This window comes from Prionailurus viverrinus, chromosome C1 (assembly GCF_022837055.1).
Source record: "Prionailurus viverrinus isolate Anna chromosome C1, UM_Priviv_1.0, whole genome shotgun sequence".
NCBI lineage: Eukaryota > Metazoa > Chordata > Mammalia > Carnivora > Felidae > Prionailurus > Prionailurus viverrinus.
Genome location: NC_062568.1, coordinates 192,771,026 through 192,784,397, shown reverse-complemented (window position 1 = coordinate 192,784,397; position 13,372 = coordinate 192,771,026). Strand labels below are relative to the sequence as shown.

At 51.2% G+C, this 13,372-nt stretch overlaps 1 protein-coding gene across 2 annotated transcripts in view; it reads left to right on the top strand.

Annotated features, from left to right (window-relative positions):
- EPB41 (erythrocyte membrane protein band 4.1) overlaps positions 1–13,372 on the top strand; it is a 200,042-nt gene that overhangs the window by 521 nt on the left and 186,149 nt on the right. The window contains exon 2 of one of the 2 annotated variants that reach the window (XM_047872667.1): positions 4,498–4,554. The exons of the other annotated variant lie outside the window; for it this stretch is intronic. The gene's annotated coding sequence lies outside the window, so the exon portion shown is untranslated. The remainder of the gene's footprint in view (positions 1–4,497; positions 4,555–13,372) is intronic. 2 annotated transcript variants of the gene reach the window in all.

The following is a 13,372-nucleotide window of genomic DNA, read 5'->3' as shown; positions in this document are numbered from 1 at the left end:
TGTCCGGCCCGCATGCTCCTGCCGGGCCCGCCGCAGCGCTGGCCGGAGCGGGAGGGCTGGCGGCGCGCAGCGGGAGGGGGCCCCCAGGGCCTGGAGCCCCGCGCCCGGCCCCTTACGTAACTGACTTCGGGTTTCCGGACTGAGGGACCCGAGAGCTGGGGCGCCTGCTCTGCCTACCACGGTGGCCCTCCCGTCACCGCCCCGGCCCACACGCTCCCTTCCAGGCTTGGTCTCGGGGACTTTCCTCTGTCTCTGGTCTCCCCAGTCTCTCTATCGCTCTCAGATTCCTGCTTGCTCTCATCCCCCGATTCATTGTGTCCCTCATCTCTTCTCTGTCTGTGTTCCTGTCCCTGTTCTCAGTCTTTCCCCGGGAGTTTTCTCGTCCTAACCTATACTTTCCGGCAGACCCCACTTCTTTGGGGGTAAAACAAGAGTTCTCCCCTCTGGCAAATTGGAGGCGGGGACTTGTCCAGACCGACCTCAGCCCTAGCTTGCCCCAGAAGGGGGGAAGGGTAGGACTATTCCGGTAGGGTTGGGGGGGGGGTTATTTCAAGGCCCACAGTGTCCCCTGGCGTGGGAGTGGCTGAATGTGACCCCTCAAGTTCCCGGACTAGGGCTGAAGGCAGCCCTTTCTCTGCTTCTAGAGCCTTTTTCTCCAGAAGGAGAAGGTTTGGGGAATGTCTGGCCGGGTTTGGTGCTGAGGGCAGCTGGGAGTCCCTGTGAGAACCGGCTGGTGTCAGGTCTGGGTCACACCTTCAGCTACTGAAGGGGAGAGGGAGGGGCCAGAGCACTGGCACAGAGCCCCTGAGGTTTTAGCAAGCTCCCTACCTTCACCCCAGTTACAGGCTTGGGCAGGAGGCTAGGGGTGGGGAGGGGATCAACAGGAGGAGGTCAGAGGACTTTTGCATGGGGGTAGGGAAAGGGTGGAGTTTGGGGTGACAGACTCTCAGGTCTGAGGAGCATGTACTGGGTTCACCCCCTGCCTTCAAGGCCCTTCTGAGTGCCAGTGAGGCAGACACCTCAGAAATAACTCCTGTACCCTGCTGCTGTTGTGTAAACAAGGTGCTAGAGCAGCCATGAGGTGGGAAATGATTAATTCTGACTAGCACTGTGGAGGGAGAGACTTTGCAGAGAGAGGTGGAAGGTTTGGGAAGACGGGGATCCAGAAGCTTTAGGGAGCAGAGAGGTGGAAGGAAAGGTGACATCTGGTGCCCTGTAGGCTTTGCATGCAGCAGAACTGCGTTTAAATCTTGGCCCTGCCACTTTGCTGTGTGACCTTGCATGAATCACTTCACTTCTCTGAGTCCCAGGTTCTTCCTTCTCCAATAATCCAGACCTTACAGGCATTAGCAGCAGAATCAACTGAGATAATAAGTGTGCAGTGACCAGAACGATAGCTGGTCTGGGAGTCGGCCAGTGGGGTGTTTTAAGAGTGGAGTGGGGAGGTCCTGAGGTTTCCTCTGTGTATTAGGAGGCAGGGCCTGCCCAGGCCCAGCAATGTGCGGTGCAGGTGGAGCACCTGCTTGTGGGGCGAAGAGGCACCACACCCATCTGTCTCTTGATCAGCCCATCCTTGCACTGCCTAGACTAGGCTGGCCTCCCTCTTGTAGGTTGCAGGTGCCAAGAGAAGCTCCCAGGGCTCCCAGGCTGCCCCACCTGCTAGGCCAGTGGGGGTGGGGCCCCTGGCAGGCCAGGGCCAGCACCCCCTCTGCAGAGTGGACCCTGGCCAGGAGCCTGGCTGGCTGTGCTGGGCAGGAACATCCCAGTCTGGCTGGGAAGATGCTGACGCTGTACAGGCCTCTGGAGGCCCAGAGCTCTGCTGGCTGGGGTTGCGCCCAGCTGATGGGACCCGGGCTGCAGGGTGAGACAGAGGCCAGGGTGGGAGTGAGGAAGGGAGATGCAAGGAGACACCTCTGGAGGGGGAGCCTGAGCAGAATTTCTCTGTGGAACTGAAGAGGAACTGCGTGGGTTTGTCCCTAAGCCCTTCCTGAGCACCACATATGGGTCTGCTAGCCACAGAGCTAAACAGGATACCCACAAAGCTCGCCACAAAGGTCATGGTGGCCTGAGATTTGTTGGGGGCTTGCAGAATGGGTCTTTATGATCGTTCCCTGGTGAGGGTGGGGCTTTCAGATTTTTCTTGGGTCCTGGGATTCTGTTGTTTATTAGAGGGGGCAGGATTCTATTCCTATATAGTCTGTGGGCCCATTTTTTCTCCCTGGGTCTCAGTTTCTCTTTGTGTGAAATGAGAAGGGGAGATGAGCTTAGAGCCTCAAAGGGTCTTGCAGCACCCATTATTATAGCCTCCAGGACATGCTTTGGGGCTTAGTCCACCCCACAGGAGGCGGAGGCAAAAGAATGGGGCAAAGGCAAGGTAGAGTGTGATGGGCCTTCATGTCCTGTTCTTGGCCTGTGTTCTCTAATCATAATTAGAGCCACATTTACTATCCACAGCACTCTGTGCTAAGCCTTTAATATGCAGCATTAGCTAATATCCTTACAACCCCATGAGGGAATAGGTATTATTCCTATTTCTTAGGAGTTTAAGGAGGTGAATCTACTTAACCAGAGTCACACAGCTGGGAAGTGGCTGGCCTGGGATTTAAATCTAGGTTGTCTGACTCCAAAGCCCAGACTCAACTGAAAGGGGAGGCCACCACCTGGAAGGTACCAAAGCTCACATGATGCCTAGACTTTACCTCTGGAACCTGTCTGACTCTTTCTGGGTGTGCTCAGAGCTCTGGGATATTTAGGCTGGGGAACTGGGGGCCAGGCTGTGCAGGTGCCCACCAGGCCCAGTGTCGGGGGGAGAAGAGCAGAGGGTGCAACCTGCAGGTCAGGACCCTACCCAAGGTTTCCTCAGAGGGCCAGCCGCACCCGACTACTGCCAAGGTATAAGAGCTGGGCACCGAAAGGCTACCTTGGATATGTGGCCCACCTTTGGACTTCCGTTTCTCCATCTGTAAAACATGGATTTTAGTAGTTGAGTGCAGACATTCCTTGGCCCATGGGTTTGTGGCTGGAGTTGGTGATGGGGTAAAAGGTTAGAGGCAGGGTCAGAGTAGCAGCGGCTGAGCCTGTGGAAGAAGAGTTGGGGTCAGGAACAGCTTGGATCCTGGGCTATTTGTAAGTATTTCAGATGAAGGGACTGATGCAGGAGAGGTTCCAAGTCTTGTGTGGGGCTGTGCACTGGGGGGAAAACACAAGGGGCGACCTGGAGAACAAAATCCAGGCAGATGCCTGTTGGAATCCTGGTTCGACCACTTACCTAGGTTTGGAGATATGAAGTGACACACCCAAGAGAGAGGAGTACCTTCCCTTCATTGTCCTCATCTGTAAAATGGGAATAGGAATAATTTTGCCTTGGTCCACTTCCTGGGTCATTGTGAAGGTCAAAGGAGATGAGGTATTTGTAGCATTAGGTGAGAATGCTGGTTATTTTTCAGTCCAGAGTTGCAGTTCTGGGTTGCGTTTGTGGGGAGAGGGCACTTCTGACAGCCTCTGCTGAGATGCTGTACCCTGGGGATGTGCTAGAGAACAGCCCTAAGAATACCACCACCATTTATCGTCTGGTTACCATGTGCCAGGCACTGGGCCCAGAGCTTCACCTCTATTGTCTCTTTTAATCTGTATGTTGTCAGGTAGGTGGTGGTCTGGCCCACACTAGGTCCCTCCAAAACCCATGCCTCCAGCTCCCTGTAATGACAGTAGCTAACAGTTATGAACAGTGTACTGTGTGCCAAGCATTGTGCAAAGTGTTTTTTATATATTAAGTCATTTAATCCTTACAACTGCCCTGGAGGTGGGCACTAATGCAATCAATCCCCATTTTACAGAGAAAAAATTGAGGCACAGAGAAGCTGAACCCTCATATCACAAAGTTAGTGAGTGAGGGCCAGGGTTTGAACCAGGGGTTCTTTTTTAAGTTTATTTATTTACTTTGAGGGAGACAGAGCAAGTGCAAGTGGGGGAGGGGTAGAGAGAGAGAGGGAAAGGGAGACAGAGGATCCAGAGAGCCTGGTGTGGGGCTTGAACTCACAAACCGTGAGATCATGACCTGAAGTCAGATGCTTAACTGACTGAGCCCCCCAGGTGCCCCCCAGCCTGGGTTCTTAAATTTCCTCCTTGAAGCACTCACACAGTTGTAATCCATTCATAAAGTACATGATCTCCTTCTCACTGAACCATAGGCTCCATGAGGGCAGCAGCCATGTCTGTTTTCATCCTGTATCCCCAACACCTAGGTGTTGAGTTAATATTTGTCTAGAGGGATCTTGCTGCCTCCAGTGGGCTGGGTCCTAGGAGGAGCTCTGGGTGCAATATCAGATTATCAGATTGCTGACTAACAGGGTACCTGCCCTAGCAGAACCCCAGAGGCAGATACAGAGGCAGAGGCAGGATCTCCCCCTGCTCAGGATGAAGAGGGGCCCCAAAGAGCTTATTGGGTGGTTGTGCCTGTGTCTCATTTCTGTCCTTTGCTTCCATGTGCCCCTGCGGTGATGGCTCCACGACTTCTCCCTGACGGGCTGTATGACCCCGACCGGCTGCTGCTGGGTGAGTACTGGTTTGGCTAAATGACTGCTTCTGGGGCTTGATTCTAATACATGTCCTGTAGCTCCCAGGCCACTGGGAGGTATAAAGGGAGCCCAGCAGTAGGGGTGGAGGAACTGAGGGAGGGCATTCTGTGAAGTTTGGGTCCTACCACAACCAGCTGACTTCTCTCCAGATGCTTAACACACCGGCTGATTTTTGAGACACGTAACACAATGCAAAGGTCTTAGGGGCCAGACTGGTCAGGAATAGAATCCTCATTCTGCACCTGGTAGCTGGGTGGCTCTTTGCATGTCAGTTTCATGTCTGTAAAATGGGAATCTCTGTGTCTACCTGACATGGTATGTTTGTTCTTTTCTTTATGTAAGACCCCTGAGGGCAGGGATTTTTGTTTATCTATTCACTGTTATATCTCCAGCATCCAGGGTATAATGGCATGTAGTATGTACTCAATGAATATTTCTGAACGAATGAGCATATTTATTCATTCACTGTCACTATGCCCCATCAATGTGCTTTGTATTGGATTAAATGGCTAATGGATATAAAATGACCAACATCAAAGGGGCTCAGTGAAATGTGTTCTGTCTTTGCTCACTAGACTGTGAGTTCCTTCAGGGCCAGGGCTCGGTTAAGTGAGCTCTGGGTCCTCTGAATTGAGGGTGGGGCCTTTAATCAGCAGAGAGAGGGTCTTCGCAGGGCCTCTGCTTAGAACTGGGGAGAGAGGGACAGAACCTCTAGGTGTCATCAGAAGAGAGGGGCAGCTGGGAAGGACTGGGGCTGAAGGAGGGAGGGGTGAGGAGGGACTCTGCCCCCCAGTACTGCCACTAACCTTGCTGTGTGACAGTGGACAAGCCATTGACTTCTTTGTCTTGGAGACCTCGTCTGCAACATGCATATCATAACACTTCCCCCACATGGGTGTGGGAAGGAGCCGGTGAGAAGTGCCCAGTACAGGGCCCTGTTTGGTAATTATTGGTTTCCACCCAGTCCTGAGCTCTTTCTGGGAGGGGGCTAAGTAAAGTATACCTTTATTTACCTCCATTCTACTATTTTAACTTCTCACCCAGCCAGGACTAGAATCTAGGAGTCAGGAGCCCCAGACTCTCAAGCAGTCTGGCCAGGGCCTGGGCTAAGGGCTGGGCTCTACCCAGTGTGAAAGTAGGTCCCATTCTTTTGCTGTGTGACTTGATTCAGTAACCTACCTTCTCTGGGCCTTGGTTGCCTCACCTACAAAAGAAGGTTAATAAAGAACACTTCCCTGGAAGAATTATTTAATGAGCGAATGGGTGGATCAGGCATTATTATCACTATTACTTTTGGGTCGGGCTGAGGAGGCTCCAAGGGAGGGCCCTGGAGAGTTACATCCCATCTTGGCCTTGGGATCCTGGGAGTCTCTAGTCATCATATGTATTATTGCCTTCAGATGTTTCTCATATGCTAGGTGGGTTGTTATATGCTATTTCAGATGCATTATCTCATCTGGTCCTCCTGGCAATCCAGGCATTATGGTCCCTGCTTTGCAGATGTGGGAACCGGTACTGAGTAAATCAAGTGAGTTACCCGGACTCACATAGTTATTTAGGGGTAAACCTGGAGCTCAGACCCAAGTCTGCTCAACCCAAGACCCAAATTCTTAAGGGGGCAGGGACTGTGCCTGATTCTTCTCTATCTCCAGTGCTCAGCACAGGGCTGGTGAGGGCTACAGGACTGTTTGCCGAATGCACAAGCACATGCACACACAGTGTACCCCACCCAGGCCGGTGCTGTAAGAGTTTTGAAGAGAGGAGACACCAGAAAGCAGGAGAAGGCCAGATAGCATAGTGGTTGAGAGTCAAACAGATCTGGCTTTGCATTCCACATCTATTGCTTACCAGTGTGACCTTGAGCAAGACATTTAACCTCTTGGAATCTCAGTTTCCTTATCTATAAAATGGGGATAATAAAAGAACCTGTGTACCTCCTAGAGTCCTTGTGAGGATTAAATAATGCAATGAGGTACATGCTGAGCAATGTAATTATTATTATAGTTATAGCTTTGGGTGTTATTTTAGGATTACAAAGATATCCCTCTTGGGATAGTGGAGATGAGGTCTGGGAGGGGCCTGCTGGGGACAGGCAGGTAGCAACCTAGTCTGACAGGTTCTGAAAGACACCAGTGGGTGAAGGGAGGGAAGAGGCCTCTTGGAAGTAAGGACACACCTCTCTTTCCTACCCGTCTGCTTTCATTCGTATGCACTTTGTGCCAGGCCCTGTGCCGGGCATGGGGCACAGAGATCAATCTGTGTGGTCTCTGCCTCCTCGCCCTGTCCTAGCTCAGAGTCTAGCTGGGGAGAAAGACACAGAACTACCAACCCCACCTTTGACTGATGCACCGAAATGTGAACCGTGAATATCTTTTCAGGCAAAGACCAGGAGAAAGGGCATTCCTAGTGGAAGGAACTGTTTTGCCAAGGTACAGAGTCATGACCTGCCCTTGTGGGAATGCAGCTAGATGGACAGGCTCAGGAGAGTTAGGGGGAATTTGTCCCAGAGGCAGTGGGGAGCCATCAGATATGAAGCCGGGGAACAACATGATCAGGCTCATATTTGGGGAGGGTCGCTTGATTTGGAGGACTAGTGGGAGAGGAGAGGCAGGGGCAACTCTCCAGATGAGGGACGCTGAAATGGGGCCTGGGACTGAGCTATGGGATGGGGAGCACGTCTGTTTAGGAGGCCGAGCCAGCAGGATGTGATAACAGACTGCAGTGGGCAAGCAGGAGAGGAAGGAGGTGGGGTCTGTGGGGCGGATGGGGCCTGCTGGGGTCTCTGGCTAAGGGACATACCCAGGAAGACGAGTCCGAGAGGGGTTGGGGGATAAAGCCACTTGTCTGCTTTTTGTCACCCTCTGCGTCGGTTCCCGCAGGCAGCAGTTATGTCTTAGCTGGACACTCGGGCAAGACCTCTGGCCACCAGGGCCCATGTCCCCCACTCCTGCCTTGGGGCCCCTTGTGGTGACCCTGGCTGGTCTGGCAGGGATGAGGGAGCTCTTTGGGGTGGGGGCCAGGCAGGGACCTGTGTGGTGCAGAGAAGGCCTGGCTTCCGGCTCTACCAGTGTCACGTCACTAAATGTCTGCGTGACCTCTGGAAGTCACTCCCTCTCTCTTGCCCTCCTTTTCTGAGCCTTGAGAGAGAGGACAAGAAAACCTGTTTTGCCTGCCTCAAAGATTCAGTGATAAAACGCACTTAGAGACAACAAACACTTACTGAGCACTGACTGTGTGCAGGGTTCTTAGGGGCACAAAGGTGACTCAGGTGGGGTTCCTGCCACTCTGGGTGCTTGAAGCACTTCTGCGTGAGCTCAGGTGAGTGGGTGGTTAACTCCTTCTAGGCATTGGGTAGTTGAGCTGGGATTTGAAGGGTAAGCAAGAGCTCTCTAGGCGGGCAGTGGAGAGAACAATTTTGTAAGCATAGGGAACATCATCTGTGAGGGCTTAAAGCCACGTAATGTGCTCAGGGCACATTTGTACCGTAGTTTGGTATGGCCGGAACAGAAAGGGAGAGGCGATGCTGTGACAGGAGTTGAGGCTGGGCAGGGGAGCAGGGCCCAGATCATACAGGGCTTTGGGGACAGTCACTTTGGAGGTGATCACCCTCGTAACTGCCGGCTCTCCTGAGACTGCTAGGGCCCTTTCCACCCTGCTCCCCCTATGCCCCCACCTCACCCCCACCCCAGTCAATCCCAGTGGCTGCCTCTCATGGGAGTCAACAACCTGGGTTCCCTGCCAGCTCTGCCGCTTATGAGCTGTATGGCCGACCTTCAGTCACCTGCCCTCTCTGCACCTCAGTTTTCACCTCAGTAAAAGGGACAGCAGGCCCTCCTCACGTGGACAGGCAGTGGTTTCAATGAGAAAATCCTCACCAATGGCCTTGCACAGTCTCCCTGTATTGGGCACCCATGAAAAGGAGCTCCAGTTCAGCCATCATTATTTGGATTCCTCAATCTCCTTGGTCCTGCCCACTTGGTTCCCTCCCCCCCACCCCCCCTACTTTCCTGGCAGCTGGCTGTGGCCAACAAAGGGAGGAAAGGATTAAGAAACAAGCCCAAATCTCTTGAGGGGTCCTGGCCCACTGCCGAGCTCGCCCCCTCCTGCCCCTCGCCCCCCTTGGCCCCAGGCCCAAGGACTCTCAGTCTTGAGGCCTGGGCTCCCCCCAACTCCCCATCTCAGGGGCCCCTTCCTGGCTGGAGGCCAAAGCCAGCAGTAGCCTTGAAACAGGGACAAATATTTTGAAAATCTGTGGCTTTATTTTTTCCCCCTGGAAGATGATCCCCAGGCCCTTTTTTTGGGGGGTGATGGGAAGGAGAGTAAGTGTGATGTCCTGTATCTGTGGAAGGCCCCATAGTCTGGGCAGAACTGGATCCCTGAGCCTCCTGCATTTTATAATAAAGGCTTCTGAGCAAGTCCTTTTTGGTATACATGCAAGAGCCTCAAATCAGAGAGGGTGGTAGATGGTGCAGGGTCACACAGCAGGAACCCAGGTCTCCGGGCCCTTGTGGCACTACCCTATGAATGAGTGTGATGGGGTGACCTTGGCTGTCACTTCACCTGTCTGAGCCTCAGTTTCCTCTGCTGTAAAAGGGGGCTGATTTTACTGTGAGGATTAACAACAATGTAGATAAAGCACTCAGTTCAGCCCTGAGCACTATGAGGCTTCAGTGGTCGGTACGAAGTATTAATGCTGTTATTAATGCTGTCCAGAACCTTCTTCTGTCCTGTTTCTTCCCAGTCTAGGGACTTGAAGTATTTGACACAGTTTCTGGTTGAACAAATGACACCCAGTAAATTGGTTTCAAAGCCAGAGGCTCAGGATCTTTTACCCTCCTCCCCCGTTCCCCCCTCTTCTGGTTGGCTGGAACACTCTAGCCTCACCCTCGGCCTGATTTTGGCCCCTGCCCCCAGCCCACCTCTGCCCTCTTGGCGCCAAGCCTGCACTGTCTCTCTTCCAGGAGCCGCACGGGGACAGTTTCCTTTCTGCAGCCGCCACTGGTTAATGCCACTGCAAGCACTTTGGGAAGGCAGAGTAGGAAGGGTCCTGCATTACCCAGGCCAAGGCTGAGGGGGCAGAGGTGGAGTGTAAGCTCCCTGCAACCGTCCTCAGGGAGCTAGGACAACAAGACTTCTGCAGAGGCAGGGAAACAGGCAGGCACAGGAAAGAAAACCTGGTCCACAGCCCCCATGTGGTGGAGTAGGAAGGAGGCCAGATGGGGGGGCGGGGGGGGGGGTGGCTGGAGGGCTGCGCCCCTCCCTAGCTCTTCACCTGCCCTTGCTGAGCCTCCGTTTTCTGGTTTATAAAAGGAAGGGGATGGATTGATGTCAGAGGTTTCTACTAATATTATAGGATTAAAAGAAGGGATTTGGGAGCAGACAGACCTCGGTTTAAATCCCAGCTTCACCACTTACCAGCTGTGGGACCTCTAGTGAGTTCTACCTCACTGAGCTTTAGTTTTCTTACTAATAAAATGAGAAAAATATTAGCACCTTCTCTAAAGATTACCTAAGGGGGGCTGAATTAGGTAATTCAGGTAAAATACTCAGTTCACAGCTAGCACATTGGAATTATTGTTGTTGTTATTCTATGATTAGCAGAGACAAGAGGCCAGTCAGCAAGCAGTTCATTGGAAGGGCATGGCTTGAGAAATTAATTTGTTCATTCTTTAATTAACTCGACAAATACTTAGGATTTACATGGGCAAGACATAGAGAAGAGAAGCAGGGAGGCACCAACAGGCTGGGGCCAAACAGACCTGCCTATTCTAGCTGTGGGATGTGGATCAGTTACTTCTCTTCTTTGGGTCTCACTCCCGCATCTGTGAGATGGTGATCTTTACCTCCAGAGTTGTCCTAAGGCTTAAGAGAGTTCAGGTACACAGTGGGTGATTAGTCTGTGTATGGTTCCTGTCTTCTCCCAGCCCTGTTAATGACTGGATCTATGATCTCAGGCAAGTCCTTGAATATACGAGGCACACTTCCACCCCAGGGCCTTTGCACTTGCTATTCACTCAGTCTGGAACTCTCTACCTCCAAATACTTTCATGACTTGCTCTCTCATGTCCTTAATTTTTTTGTTTATTTTTATCTTTTTAAATGTTTATTTACTTTTGAGAAAGCATGAGTGGGAGAGGGGCAAAGAGAGAGGGAAGAGAGGATCCGAAGTGGGCTCCATGCTGTCAGCAGCAAGCTGGACGTGGGGCTTGACCTCAACGAACTGTGAGATCATGATCTGAGCTGAAGTCGGCGCTCAACCGACTGAGCCACCCAGGTGCCCCTTTAATTTTTTTGCCCCTTTAAGAAGGTTTAAATGTCACCTTCTTAGAAAGGACCTTCCTATTGTATTTAAAATGGTAACACCCTTTCCTACCACAACACGAACATTCTCTATCTTCCCTCCAGGCCTACTTTTTTCTCTCCATAGCACTTATCATCCTTTGACATACTATATTTTATGGAATATTTGTTTATTGTTTGTCCCCCAACCCCACCCCCCGTCCCCTGCATTGGAATGGTAAGCTCAGTGATGACAGTGATTTTTGTCTGTCTTGTTCAGTGTTATTCCCGTGTACCTAGAAAAGTGTTTGGCTCATAGTAGATGCTAAATAAATATTTGTGGAGTGAATTAATGAAAACATGAAGCCTCTTCTCTCTGGGTCTGGCACCATGCTATGCAGATAAATAATTCTCAGTAAATAATTGTATTCAGTGGCCATCATCCTCTCCATTTGCCAGATAATACTTTGTCTGGGTCAACCCTAAAGCCCTTTGCTTCTGACATTTTCTGCCAGGGCATCAGTTTCATTTGGAGTACCCAAATCTTTTGTTCCGGAGCCTGAGCTATGCAGAATTTCTAGTTGGGGCTGTTTGGCTGTTGGGCCCACAATGGTTATTATGTCATTATTGGTAATTAGCACATAGGCCCAGAGGATTGAGCTTTTTGTTTTTCAGCAGAAATCACAGCAGAAAGCTATGCCAGTCAGGGAAGCCCAGGCCTCAGGCAGCTTCCTCTGTAACTCCCCCCTTCCCAGCTATGGGTCCATCCCTTAGGCAGACCAAGACCGAGGTGTCCAAAGCTAGGGGCATCTGGGCTACCAGCTCAACCACTGTCTTCCGCAGGTAGTATCCTGAAAGTTTCTCCTCCACACCCTTAGCTCTCTATGCCTGGCCTGGTATAGCAGGGGTTCCCCGTTGCCTCTGGGGAAGCTCGGTATAAGGTTTCTAAATATCCAGTGGACAGGGGCATTTTCTGATGGTCAGGATACAGTATTATGGGTGGAGGAAATAATCCTGGGTTTAACACTCCGGAGCCTGCGTTCAAGTCCCTGCTTAGCTGCTTGATTGTTGGGTCACTACAGGCATGTCACTACCTCTTGCTAGGCCTCAGCTTTCTCATCTGTCAGAGATAAAGACATCTACCTGGCCTCACTGGAAAGAGAGGCGGGATAGTGTGGTGGGCAAAGGATAGGGTTCTGGAGTCAGACAAACTTGGCTTCCCAACCAAAGCCCTCCCTAACTACATGACATTGGGCAAAGTGCCTCATCGCTCTGACTTCAGTTTCCAAAGCTGGAAATTCTCAACTAAGAGAATGCGGGTAAGGTACATAGGCACCTAGTGAGTGAGCCGTATATCTTTGCTGGCATTAGTACAATGACCACTGTGGAAATGCAGGCAATCTGTAAACTGTAAGAAGCATACTAGCAGTAAAGCCAGGCAGAGGTGGATCTGAATCTCAACTTGGACACTTATTAGCTGGGTGATCATGGGTAAGTTTTTTGCTTTCTCACGTGTAAAATGGAAATTACAGTCATGCTTTCTTCAAGGAACTGTTGTGACAGTTCAGTGACATATTGCAATAAAAAGTACTTAGTACACAGCGTTTGGCACACGTTTCCCCCATATTATAGATGAGGAAGAGGGCAGAAGTGACTTGCTTAGACTCATGTAGCATCTCAGTGGTGGAACTTTGATTTGAACGCAGGTCTGTCTGCCTTCTAACTTCTTACCATCACCCATTTATGGGATGATGATAATGACGATTGTTCTTATTGTCAGGGGACCCATCTCATTTATTCCGTGATCCCCAGTGACTACACGAAGGGGGTGCTCAGTTCTGCCTGCTTCCCTGTAACTCCTCCTTTGTCCTCTCCTAGGTGAGGGTTGCACCAGGCTGACTTTAACAGGTTTAGAAGGGGCCAGGCTAGCTGGTGGCACGGAGACTTTCCCCATGTTTCTTGGGAAACCCTCTAGACCTAGAAGATACCTGGTCCGGGGGAGAGAGAATTAATGGGTTAAGCTTGAGTGAGCCGGAGGCTTTGCTGGATCAGGGCCATTAGACTCATTCCAGCTGGCAAGAGAAGGGGTTTGGGGAGGGTCACTGGAGGCCAGATCCTTGAGTCCCTCCTTGAATGTCCCAGGGCTGTAGTCAGAAGTAGTCACAACAGCCTTTCCTTGGAGTCCTGGGACAGATGTTGGTATTGCTCGTTTATATCATTTCCAAACTGCTCTTCTGAGAGTGATATGAAAGCAGCGCACAGCAGAGGACAGTGGCATCACACGGACCTAGTTTAAGCCGTGTGAGGTTGTGAAAATCACCTCACATTTCTAGGCTGTAGTTTTTTTCAACTGCAATTGAGGGTGATATTACTTTGTAGGATTGCGGTGAGTCTTAATGCAATAAATGCATATAAAGTACTTACTATGTGCCTGGCGCATGGTAAATACCTAATAAATACTGTTATCATTAGTTTTATTAATAAATTATTTCTAGGGGTGCCTGGGTGGCTCAGTT